Raw genomic sequence first — 10185 nt, 5'->3', positions numbered from 1 at the left:
TTCATAGTTTGAGTTCTTGTTTGTTCAGTATTAATTGTCAGCCTTGTAAATCCCAGCTGGACTGACTGTACATATCCTGACCAAGGAAAATCAAATTCTCACTTTGTGCAGTAATCTACACCTGGCTTTGCTGCCTCCATCCATAATAATATACATTATATAGACTAAATGTCATCTAAAATTAATGTTTATTTGCAGCATAGTATAGAAAACTATTACATGATCAAAAACAAATTAATTTTAGCAGAAAAAAGTCTCCGTTTTGAATGTCTGGGGTCACCAGAAACTTGTGATGTTAAACTGGGGTCACGAGCCAAAAAAGGTTGGAAGCCACTGGTGTAAACTAAAGCACATATAATTCCCTATAGTTTAGTAGGAGTAATGTCTTCTTTCTAACTCAGAACGATATTTTATTCATGTAAATACAGTCACTGACTCAAATAAATGGGATTAGTCTTTACATGGGTTCGACGCACAATGACACACATTTTCACAACATCGCACCATGGGGTTATTTGGAAACTAAAATGTCACAGGTTTTAAGATCACAAACATCTTAATAGCAGATGTTGTGCTATAGTTAGCGCATACTGTACTTGTTTATTTCAGAATGTGGACAGTAAATGTCATCCAGAATAACAGAGATGTTTCCTACTGTTGATCTTTTTCAGTCATACGCTTGAGCAGTTTTACTATATATAACTATACATTCAGTGGATCCATATAGCACTAGAAGAGTAAATTCTGCCTTTAGTTATCTATACAATATGTCCTCACTGTGTCATGTGTTAAGTAAAGACACACTCGGCGTAATGTGATTTATCGCAGGCCCCTGAGCTTCTCTATAGGTGACAATTTAAAGGAAAAATGTACATAAAATGGGATAATAATAATAATAATAATAATAATAATAACGTTATTCATATAGCACCTTTAAAAACTGAGTTTACAAAGTGCTTTGACAGACAGTCAAGCAAAAACAGAAATACAACACAACACAATAAAAGAGAAAAGTACAGCACGCACGAAATCATGGCTAATTTTGAATGTATTGTAGTGGAGAGGGCAGAAATAACAAAACATGATGCTGTCAGATCAACGTAAAAATGAGGGAATGGAATAAACCAACATCATGTATGTCAATATAAATGAATAACCTAAACAGGGTATAATTAACCTCCTAAGACCCAGGAAATGTCAGCAAAGTACAAGCTTTTTTTTGTTTTTTATTAAATAAGTGCCTATATTGGAAACGTCATGAAGCAACAGTTTTTTCAGATGCAGTTTTTAAAATTTTTATACAATGTCCTTTGTGGTGGACAGTTTTCTTTCTTTTTTTTTTTTTGTATAAAGTTGTGAAACTCTTGTCCGCAAATGTGGACAGAAAACCATAGCTGGGTCTAAGGAGGTCAAATATTCAACATTAAAAACATTAAAAAGCCAGAAAAGTGCATCATTTCAGCCTATATCAATAATTAATACATTAATAGTTTATATCTCAAATCAACATAAAAAGGACATCTCACTGCCGGCGACATGATGTGTCCCAATACTTTTGTCCATGTGGTTTATAAACATCTAAATAGATCCATTGCATTTCTTAACTTAAATGTTTACACACTTTTTGTACTTTTTGTAATTCTGTCAAACTGGAAGAACAAAAATCCTCCAACTCATCAGGTTCTGATGAAAGACATTATGCAATACTTATGTTTGGAGAAAATCGAATTTTCACTAAAAGATAATGTAAAGTTATTTTATTCAATTTGGCAGCCCTTTATAGATTACTTTAACGTTACGTAAGTAGACAGACCTCCTCCTCCCCCTTTTTTTTTGTGTGTGTGTATGTGTACATGTGAGTGCGGGTGTAATGTTCTTGTTCTGACACACATATATTGGATACTATATAAGACTTTTTTTATATTGTCACTGTTCTAATTTCAATAAAAAGAGTTTTTTAAAAAAAAAGTTTGTTTTTTTTTTTTACTTTATTTAAACTTTATTTTAGTTGTGTTTTTTCAGTGCTTGTTTACCATGTTGTACAGAAAGACATAGTAAAAAAAAAAAAACAGAGCAAAAGTTCTTATTCTTTTGAAGATATTTGGTGAATAAACACAATTCTGATACTCATATAATAGATAGACAGACAGACAGACTTACTTACTTCTGTCCTTGGGGGGATTTTATGTTTCTATGTTTAATGTGTTAGGTAGAATACATATTTTGTCTTTTAATTCTACTTTCTCTTTAATCCAACTTATTTTTAGTATTTACACTCTGCATTTATTTATTTATTATTATTGATGTGGTATGGCTGTTTCTGTGGAGCAGTGACCGTATTTTGAATTTCCCCTTGAGGATTAATAATAAAGTAAATCTATGACTTAAGTTGTTTATTAAAGGTCAGGGAATGGGCAGAAAAGAAGCGACAGACAGACAGACAGACAGACAGACAGACAGATTCCAGCACTATCCATAAACTTCAAAACACAAACCGAAAACACAATAATAAAAACACAATCGTACAAAACACTAACTTTCCACAAGGAGTCAGTGCAAAGGAGACTGAAATCATAAAAAATCTTGGGGAATAAAACAAAACAAAACATAAAAAGATCTATTAACTTTGTTTTTCAGCCTTTGGAGCAGGGACTAAGTCTTGTGCTGTCAGTGAATCACAGGTATTAAATTATTGTTATTAAATTTTAGGCCAATTTTTCTTAGAAATCGTAAGTCACGCACGTAACACACACAAAGATAAGAAGCATTACCCAAAGGTCTTGCACCCTTGTTTCCTGGAGTTTACACAATAATTGAAAAATTGCTGTCAGGACTTATTCAATAATTAGATTATCTCGGTCGGTAAGTGGCGGACTTTCCCTTCATTCCTCGCCCTCTTTTCTCTTCTCTTCTTTCTCTGCTGATATCGGCCTCTTTTTTTTTTTTTTTTTTTTCATCCTCTCTCCTCTCTGCCGTACCCTTTCGCCCTCGCCCTTATGTGTTTCCATAGTCTCATGATCAATAAGCACCACCAAGACGTCAAACTCATCATGGGTTGCCGTGTCAACAGTGGGCGTGGCCTGCAAAGTCAAGTGACAGACACAGAGAGAGAGAGAGAGAAAAGAGGTGGTGTGATGTTTCCTATTGACCCAGTGTGCGTTTGTGTACACGGGTCATGTGCTTGTGTTTTTATAGAGCGCTGATCTGGTCATATGATGGTCAACACCTTAATACCAAATATTACCTGTCACACAAAGAGGTATTTGACGAGTCTGCTTCTGTACATACAACGACACTAATCAGCCATATGTACAATACAAACATAACAGGCAGGAAAACATAAATCATACCATTAATCTGATGAAATAAATAGACAATTAATGATTTCATTGATAAGATCTAAGTCATTAACCCTTTCATGCATAGTGGTCACTCCAGTGGACAGCTATTCTCCAGCTGTTCTATTGTTTATTCATGGGTTTTATTGTTTTAGTTCCATATCAGCCAACATAGTGGAGTTTATGCATCCTCCCAAACACTGACATTCATACAATTATTATAACTTTGCTGTTCTTGATAAACCTGATCTGCACTAACATGTTTTAGTGTAAATCAATTGCTAATTGCATGTCTTCCTCAGACCCAAACAATGCATTTTGTCCTCTATAGGGGACAAAAGTTTGACAGTTTAACTTAAAAAAAATACTGTCCATTGCAAAGGACATTCCATTAAAAAACTAGAAAAGCACTCGGAGAGCGCAGACCTCCACCAAGCGCAAACATTCCCCACATAATCGGTGATACAAAGCCTACATTTATTTTTTAAAATAAAATCCGCCTTCTGGATCAGATCCGGATCAGCCTTTGAAATGTGATAGGAATTGACAATGGGGTCCTCTGAGTTAAATTTCATGAGTTTTGGTCAATAATTAAGCGAGATATTGGGAAACGAAAATTTTGGCCCCATTTACCACAATGTTAACGAAAATTTCAAAGTGATCCAGAATCCAGGATTTCTTCCGGATCACCCCCAAAAGTTAATCATTTCTCCCTTATCCCATTTCCAACAAACCCTGAAAATTTCATCAAAATCTGTCCATAACTTTTTGAGTTATGTTGCACATTAACGGACAGACAGACAGACAAACAAACCCTGGCAAAAACATAACCTCCTTGGCGGAGGTAAAAATCAATTAACCCTTTCATGCACGAATTATGAGAGCCTTAATCAAAAATTTTTCCTGAGTGTTTTTATTCTTCTTCAGGCATGAAAAAAACAATGCGATTGAAAATTTCTTCTGAAAGATAAATTAAAATAAATAAACAAATAAATAAAAATAATTTAAAAAATTTTAAAAAATACATTAAAAAAAATAATGAAAAAAAAAAAAAAATCTTATGGACCTATTTTTCATGAAGTTGCAAAAATGTCCACTCAGGTGGACACCACACGTTTAATTTTTGACGCACAGAAACATGTATTTACCGATAAATTGTGTGAAAACTATGGGGAGGGCTTGTGATTCTGGGGGTTTATGCTCAGGAGAGATCTACATAATGTTACCAATTCATGTCAGAAAAGATATGTAGTGTCTTAAAACTTTAATAAAGATATGTGTGGGAAAAAAACAAAACAACAAAAACAACAAAATCCATGAATATAGAAGAGAAAAGCTGTAGAATAGCTGTCCACTGTAGTGACCAGTATGCATGAAAGGGTTAATAAATAAAAATAATTTTTAAAATGTGTCTGAAAAAACTGTTGCATTATGCAGTTTCCAATTCAAGACATATTTTTTGAATGAATGAATATTTTATTTCAGTTATGTACAAAACACATACATATTAAAAACAAAAAAAAACATAAAATTAACACAATTGGTAACTGAAAAAGGAAGAAGCTGAAGTCAGAGGCTTATTTCTGCTTCTCCTATTCCCATCCTTACTCCAACTCCACACGTGAAGTTGCAGCAGATAAAACATTAACACAAATTATTCTACATTCGGTTTCTTAAGTCACTTTGACATCATATTACTTTCATAGCCCTTGAGAATTTGACAAATTAAAGCTTTTTTGAAACTCGACAGCGAGCTACACAATTTCACTTAATCCTTAAATTTGTTCCATAATTTGACACCAATAACAGAAACAGTGATATTTTACGTTTGTTCTTACTTTACATGTTTCATACACAAACATCCTTCTTAAATTATAATTCCCTGCTTTTAATGTAAAAAAGCTAAAACTGTCAATTTCCTGGATCTCACAAGGATATTATCTACGTGAAATGAGTAATAACTAGTATTAGAGTACAGGTGTCAAACATGCGGCCCGGGGGCCAAAACCGACCCGCCAAAGGTTCCAATCTGGCCCGTGAGATGAATTTAAAAAGTGCAAAATGCAAAAATTACCCTGAAGATATTAACAGTCAAGGGCATCAAACTCCAAAATAACAGCATAATAACCTAGAAATAGTGACTCCAAATTTTCTTCTTGGTTTAATGTGAGGAAAATATTTCTGATATTATGCCTCTAAATAATGGCAACACCAATTTTTTCTCTTTGATTTATTGCAAAGAACATTAAATTCTGATATTTTTTAACAATAAAATGTCAACAACCTGAACAAATATGAACAACTTGAAATGTCTAAAGAAAAATAAGTGCAATTTTTACAGTATTCTGCCTGTTTTGTGCCTTGGTAGATCTGATCTGTAATTCATATGTAGAAATTATAAGTTGAGGCATAATATAGTAAATATTTTCATAATTTAATGGTATTTTTTGCACTAAAAGAAAGAAAAAAAATTAAGTTAAGTCTAGATTTTTTTTTTGCTTAATTGAAGATTTTTTTTTTTTACTTCATTGAAGATTTTTTTTTTGGCTTAGTTCAAGATTTTTTTGTTAAATTTGAGATTTTTTTTTTTTTTTTTTCTTAATTGAATTTTTTTTTTTACTTAATTGAAGATTTTGTTTTTTGCTTAATTCAAGATTTTTTCCTTAATTCAAGCTAATTGTTTTTTTGCTTAATTCAATTCAAGACTGTGGAATTTTTGACTTTGCAAAAACATCCCAGGGGCCGAACTGGACCCTTTGGCGGGTCGTATGTTTGACATCCCTGCTTCAGTACATTAAAAATATAAAAACCTCTTAAATTATAATTACTCTCTTAATTTCAAGAAATCTTTAATGCTAATTGGAGCAATATTATTTTTTACTTCATAAATCATCTTTAATATTTCATATACATTTAATATATTAGACTAATATTGATATGTCTAATGACTATGAAAAGACAACAAACTGCATTTTACACCAAATATTTACATGTATTGATAGAATCAGTAGATCAACAGGTTTTAAACATTTAAGATCAGTAAATGGTTTTAGTCGCCAGTGGATATTTGAGTCTTTAAACAAAATATACTCTTGGATTAGTCAGACCGGGCCCATTTTTCGGCCCTTCTTAGCTTTTACAGACACCGTCACAGCACAGAGATGCAACAAACATAATGATCTAACAGAATATGATGCATCGCTGTAGTCTGAACTAAACAGAACTAGTTCAGATGAGCTTCACCTTAAATGTCTGCAGCAGTAAAATGCAACATGTACATGAACACAGCAGTAAAATGAATCCAGAGATAGTACATATAGCAGTAAAACCCATTTTACTGCACAGCGACCCTTTGTTTTTTATGCACAGCTTCCTGCTTTTTCTGTACTAAATCAGGTTTTATAATCTAGAACATACTGTCACACAATTGTCCCTCAAGTAAATGATAAATGCGTCTTCTACCATTGAAACACTGTCATTTGTCACGTACAACTGTCTACAGGAAAACCAGCAATAATCAGTGCATTCATTGTACAGTTTAATAGAACTACAGTAGAGTGTTCTTTGATGGTTGAGAGAATGTATAAACATCAATCACTGTAAAAAAAAAAAAAAAAAAAAAAAAAAAGAACAAGGAATAATTGTTGAAGAGGTTTATTTTTAGTGCACTGTAAAAAAAAAAAAAAAAAAGAAAAAAACATGAAAAAACTAATATTCCAGCAGCAGGGGTGCCAAAATAATACTGCTAAATAACGGAAAATAACCATCTCATAAAAATACAGTAATTTTCCATAATTAAAATACAGTTTTTTGCCCTAACTTTACATGAGATTTTGCTTTTTTTTTTTTACTTTTTAATGTTTAATAAAGAACATTTACATGTATTAAAACAATCAAATTACCTATAAATAAAAATATAAATAATTTTCAATGAAACTAAGTTGTATGATCCACTGATAAAAACTGTATTTGGACAGTTTATCAGTGCTTATACATGTTATACATTCACAAAAATACATTTATTCAACATTTTTGTTGTGAAACCTCCCGTAATTACACAAGATATTTGTCAATTAACAAACAAGTCTGGTTAAACTTACAGAACAAATATTTCTTTTACGGTTAATTGTCAGTAATTTTATCTCTTTTTTTTTCTTTTTTTTACAGTATTAAACTTTAAATTAACAGTTTTATCTCATAAATAGAAAGTCACCCATCTCTGGGTATTCCAGCTTCCTCCCACCATCCAAAGACATGCACTGAAAGGTTAATTGGTTAATCTAAATTGCCCATAGGTGTGAATGTGAGAGTGATTGTTTGTCTCTGTATGTTCAGCCCTGTGATGAACTGGCAACTTGTCCAGGGTGTACCCCGCCTTCGCCCCTATGTAGCTGGGATAGGCTCCAAGCGACCCCCATGACCCTAGTGAGGATAAAGCGGGTTCAGAAAATGAATGAATGAATGAAAATGAGGAATTAAAGAATAAATTGTTTGATTTTTTATTTTTTTGCAAATAATGAATTGCTGCAGTAAGTGATGACAGATTGTATGAAAAGGTTCATTTCACAGTTGTTTGAAATTACTGAGCAGACGTACAAGTACAATTGAAAGTATTTTTTACTCTTGTGTTTTAAAGTTTGTGATACTACTGGAACCTGTACATTTCCGGGAGGGAGGGACCGACCGACCGACCCACCCACCCACCCACTGTCTGTGTCTAATCATTATCCTATAATGATCTATCTTTTCTTTTCATTCATTTTGCCACTAATTTATGTTTATTTCTGTCCATTTTCTTGCTTATTTTGTTCAGGTTTTATTAATTTTGTCTCATTTTGTTTACTGCTTATTTTTTCATCTTTACTTATTTTGATATTCATGTTTGTCCATTTTTTCCTCATATTTAAATCTAGTCTTTTCTTGAATCTATCTATCTATCTATCTATAACTGACTTCTTGTCATCTCATCAGATCATTAATCATCTTCCAGATTTAACTAACTTTAAAGATTTGGTAGCTAATGTTAGCTAGTGTTAGCTAATGCTGCTTTCAAGCTAATGAAAATGTTTTATGTCAACACTGACTTTCTCATTTTTAGTTTTTTTGAGCCTATTTAAGTATATTCATCTTAATTTTCAGCTTTTGTAACACTTCATGTGTGAATGGTAAACTTTGACAGTAAAGGCTACATTAGCTAGTTAGCTAATGTTAGCTTCTATCTATCTATCTAATCATTTTAGTTTAGGTTTTATTAATTTTATCTCATTTTGTTATTTTTAACTAATTTTGCTGTTTATTTCTTCGTCTTTACTCATTTTGATATTTATGTTTGTCCATTTTTTCCTCTTATTATATCTAGTCTTTTCTTGAATCTATCTATCTATCTATCTATAGGCTTGTTCTTCTTTCTGCTCCTTTTCATTCATAATATGGTAAAATTGCTGACATATAAAAGCAGATTTCTGTTTTCTGTGTCTATTTTACCTTATGAATGAAATAAATTAATACATTTTCATCTCGCCAGCAATAAAGCTTTGGCTAAAAAAAAAAAAAAAAGAAAAAAGCCTAGTGTTGTGTCCTTGTTGCAGGGAGTTGACTTTGTATACTTTTCTAAATCTGACTGTTTTATGATACGATACGATATCACGTTAGAATTTCACACCGTCGTCCAGTGGCGCTAGAGTCACAAAAGCCTCTTTTCCACCAACATTCCCTGGAACTTTTATTACCAGGAACTTATTTACCTGCATGCTTTGCATTTCCACTGCACCTCAAAGTTCCTGGCAAATTATTTACATGAGGCTCTGTCAGTTTCAAATCACAGACTCGAAGTTACACCGAAATTTTTCCCAGAAAAGTTTGGGGTCGAGGGAAAGTATTTTACCCAGGTAATTACAGTGGAAATACACTGAGGTTTTAAGTTCCTGGTAAAGTTCCTGCAGTGGAAAAGAGGATAAAGGCGATAATGCCGAAAAAGCGATACTTTCAAATGATAGCTAATAACTTGCTAGCTGACAAATCTAGTCTTTTCTTGAATCTGTCTGTCTGTCTGTCTGTATCATTATCCCATAATGATCTATCTTGTCTTTTCATTCATTTTGCCACAAATTTATGTTTATTTCTGTCCATTTTCTTGCATATTTTGTTCAGGTTTTATGAATTTTGTCTCATTTTGTTATTTTCAACTAATTTTGCTACTTATTTTTTCATCTTTACTCATTTTAATATTTATGTTTGTCCATTTTTTCCTCTTATTTAAATCTAGTCTTTTCTTGAACCTACCTATCTATCTACCTACCTATCTACCTATCTAAATTTAAGACTGGTCTTCTTTCTGCTCATTTTCATTCATAATATGGTAAAATTGCTGACATGTAAAAGCAGATTTCTGTTTTCTGTGTCTATTTTACCTTATGAATGAAATAAATTCATACATTTTCATCTTGCCAGCAATGAAGCTTTGGCTAAAAAAAAAAAAAAAAAAAAAAAGCCTAGTGTTGTGTCCTTGTTGCAGGGAGTTGACTTTGTATACTTTTCTAAATCTGACTGCTTTACACCAACTGTCCTGGTTTAAGGCTGACTCCACCCATCTGGTTTCCACACACGTTAAAACAAACACTGCGCGCTTGGTGAAAACCCATCTGACCCACTTCCACACTGCAATATCATGCGTGTGGCCAACTCCTGTGTCATTTCACTGCCATTCATGTCAAGGACAGAGATGGAGCGGCCTGCAGCTACGCATGGAAGGCCGAGGCCGCTCATTTACAGCCTCTGATCTGGAAATGTGCGAAGTGTAAAAGATGTATTTGTGCTGTGTGAGAGCATGCTGTCGTCTTTTGTGTGT

General features: G+C 32.9%; 1 long non-coding RNA gene across 1 annotated transcript in view; it reads left to right on the top strand.

Moving 5' to 3' along the window:
• The first annotated feature begins 6814 nt into the window (after positions 1–6814).
• LOC115434427 (uncharacterized) overlaps positions 6815–10185 on the top strand; it is a 30040-nt gene continuing 26669 nt past the window's right edge. Inside the window, exon 1 of the long non-coding RNA XR_003937527.1 lies at positions 6815–6824. This is a non-coding gene — a long non-coding RNA (uncharacterized LOC115434427). The remainder of the gene's footprint in view (positions 6825–10185) is intronic.

The sequence above is a fragment of the Sphaeramia orbicularis genome, chromosome 15 (genome assembly GCF_902148855.1).
Source record: "Sphaeramia orbicularis chromosome 15, fSphaOr1.1, whole genome shotgun sequence".
NCBI lineage: Eukaryota > Metazoa > Chordata > Actinopteri > Kurtiformes > Apogonidae > Sphaeramia > Sphaeramia orbicularis.
Note: the sequence above shows the minus strand (reverse complement) of the source record. Positions and strands in the feature narration are given on the sequence as shown.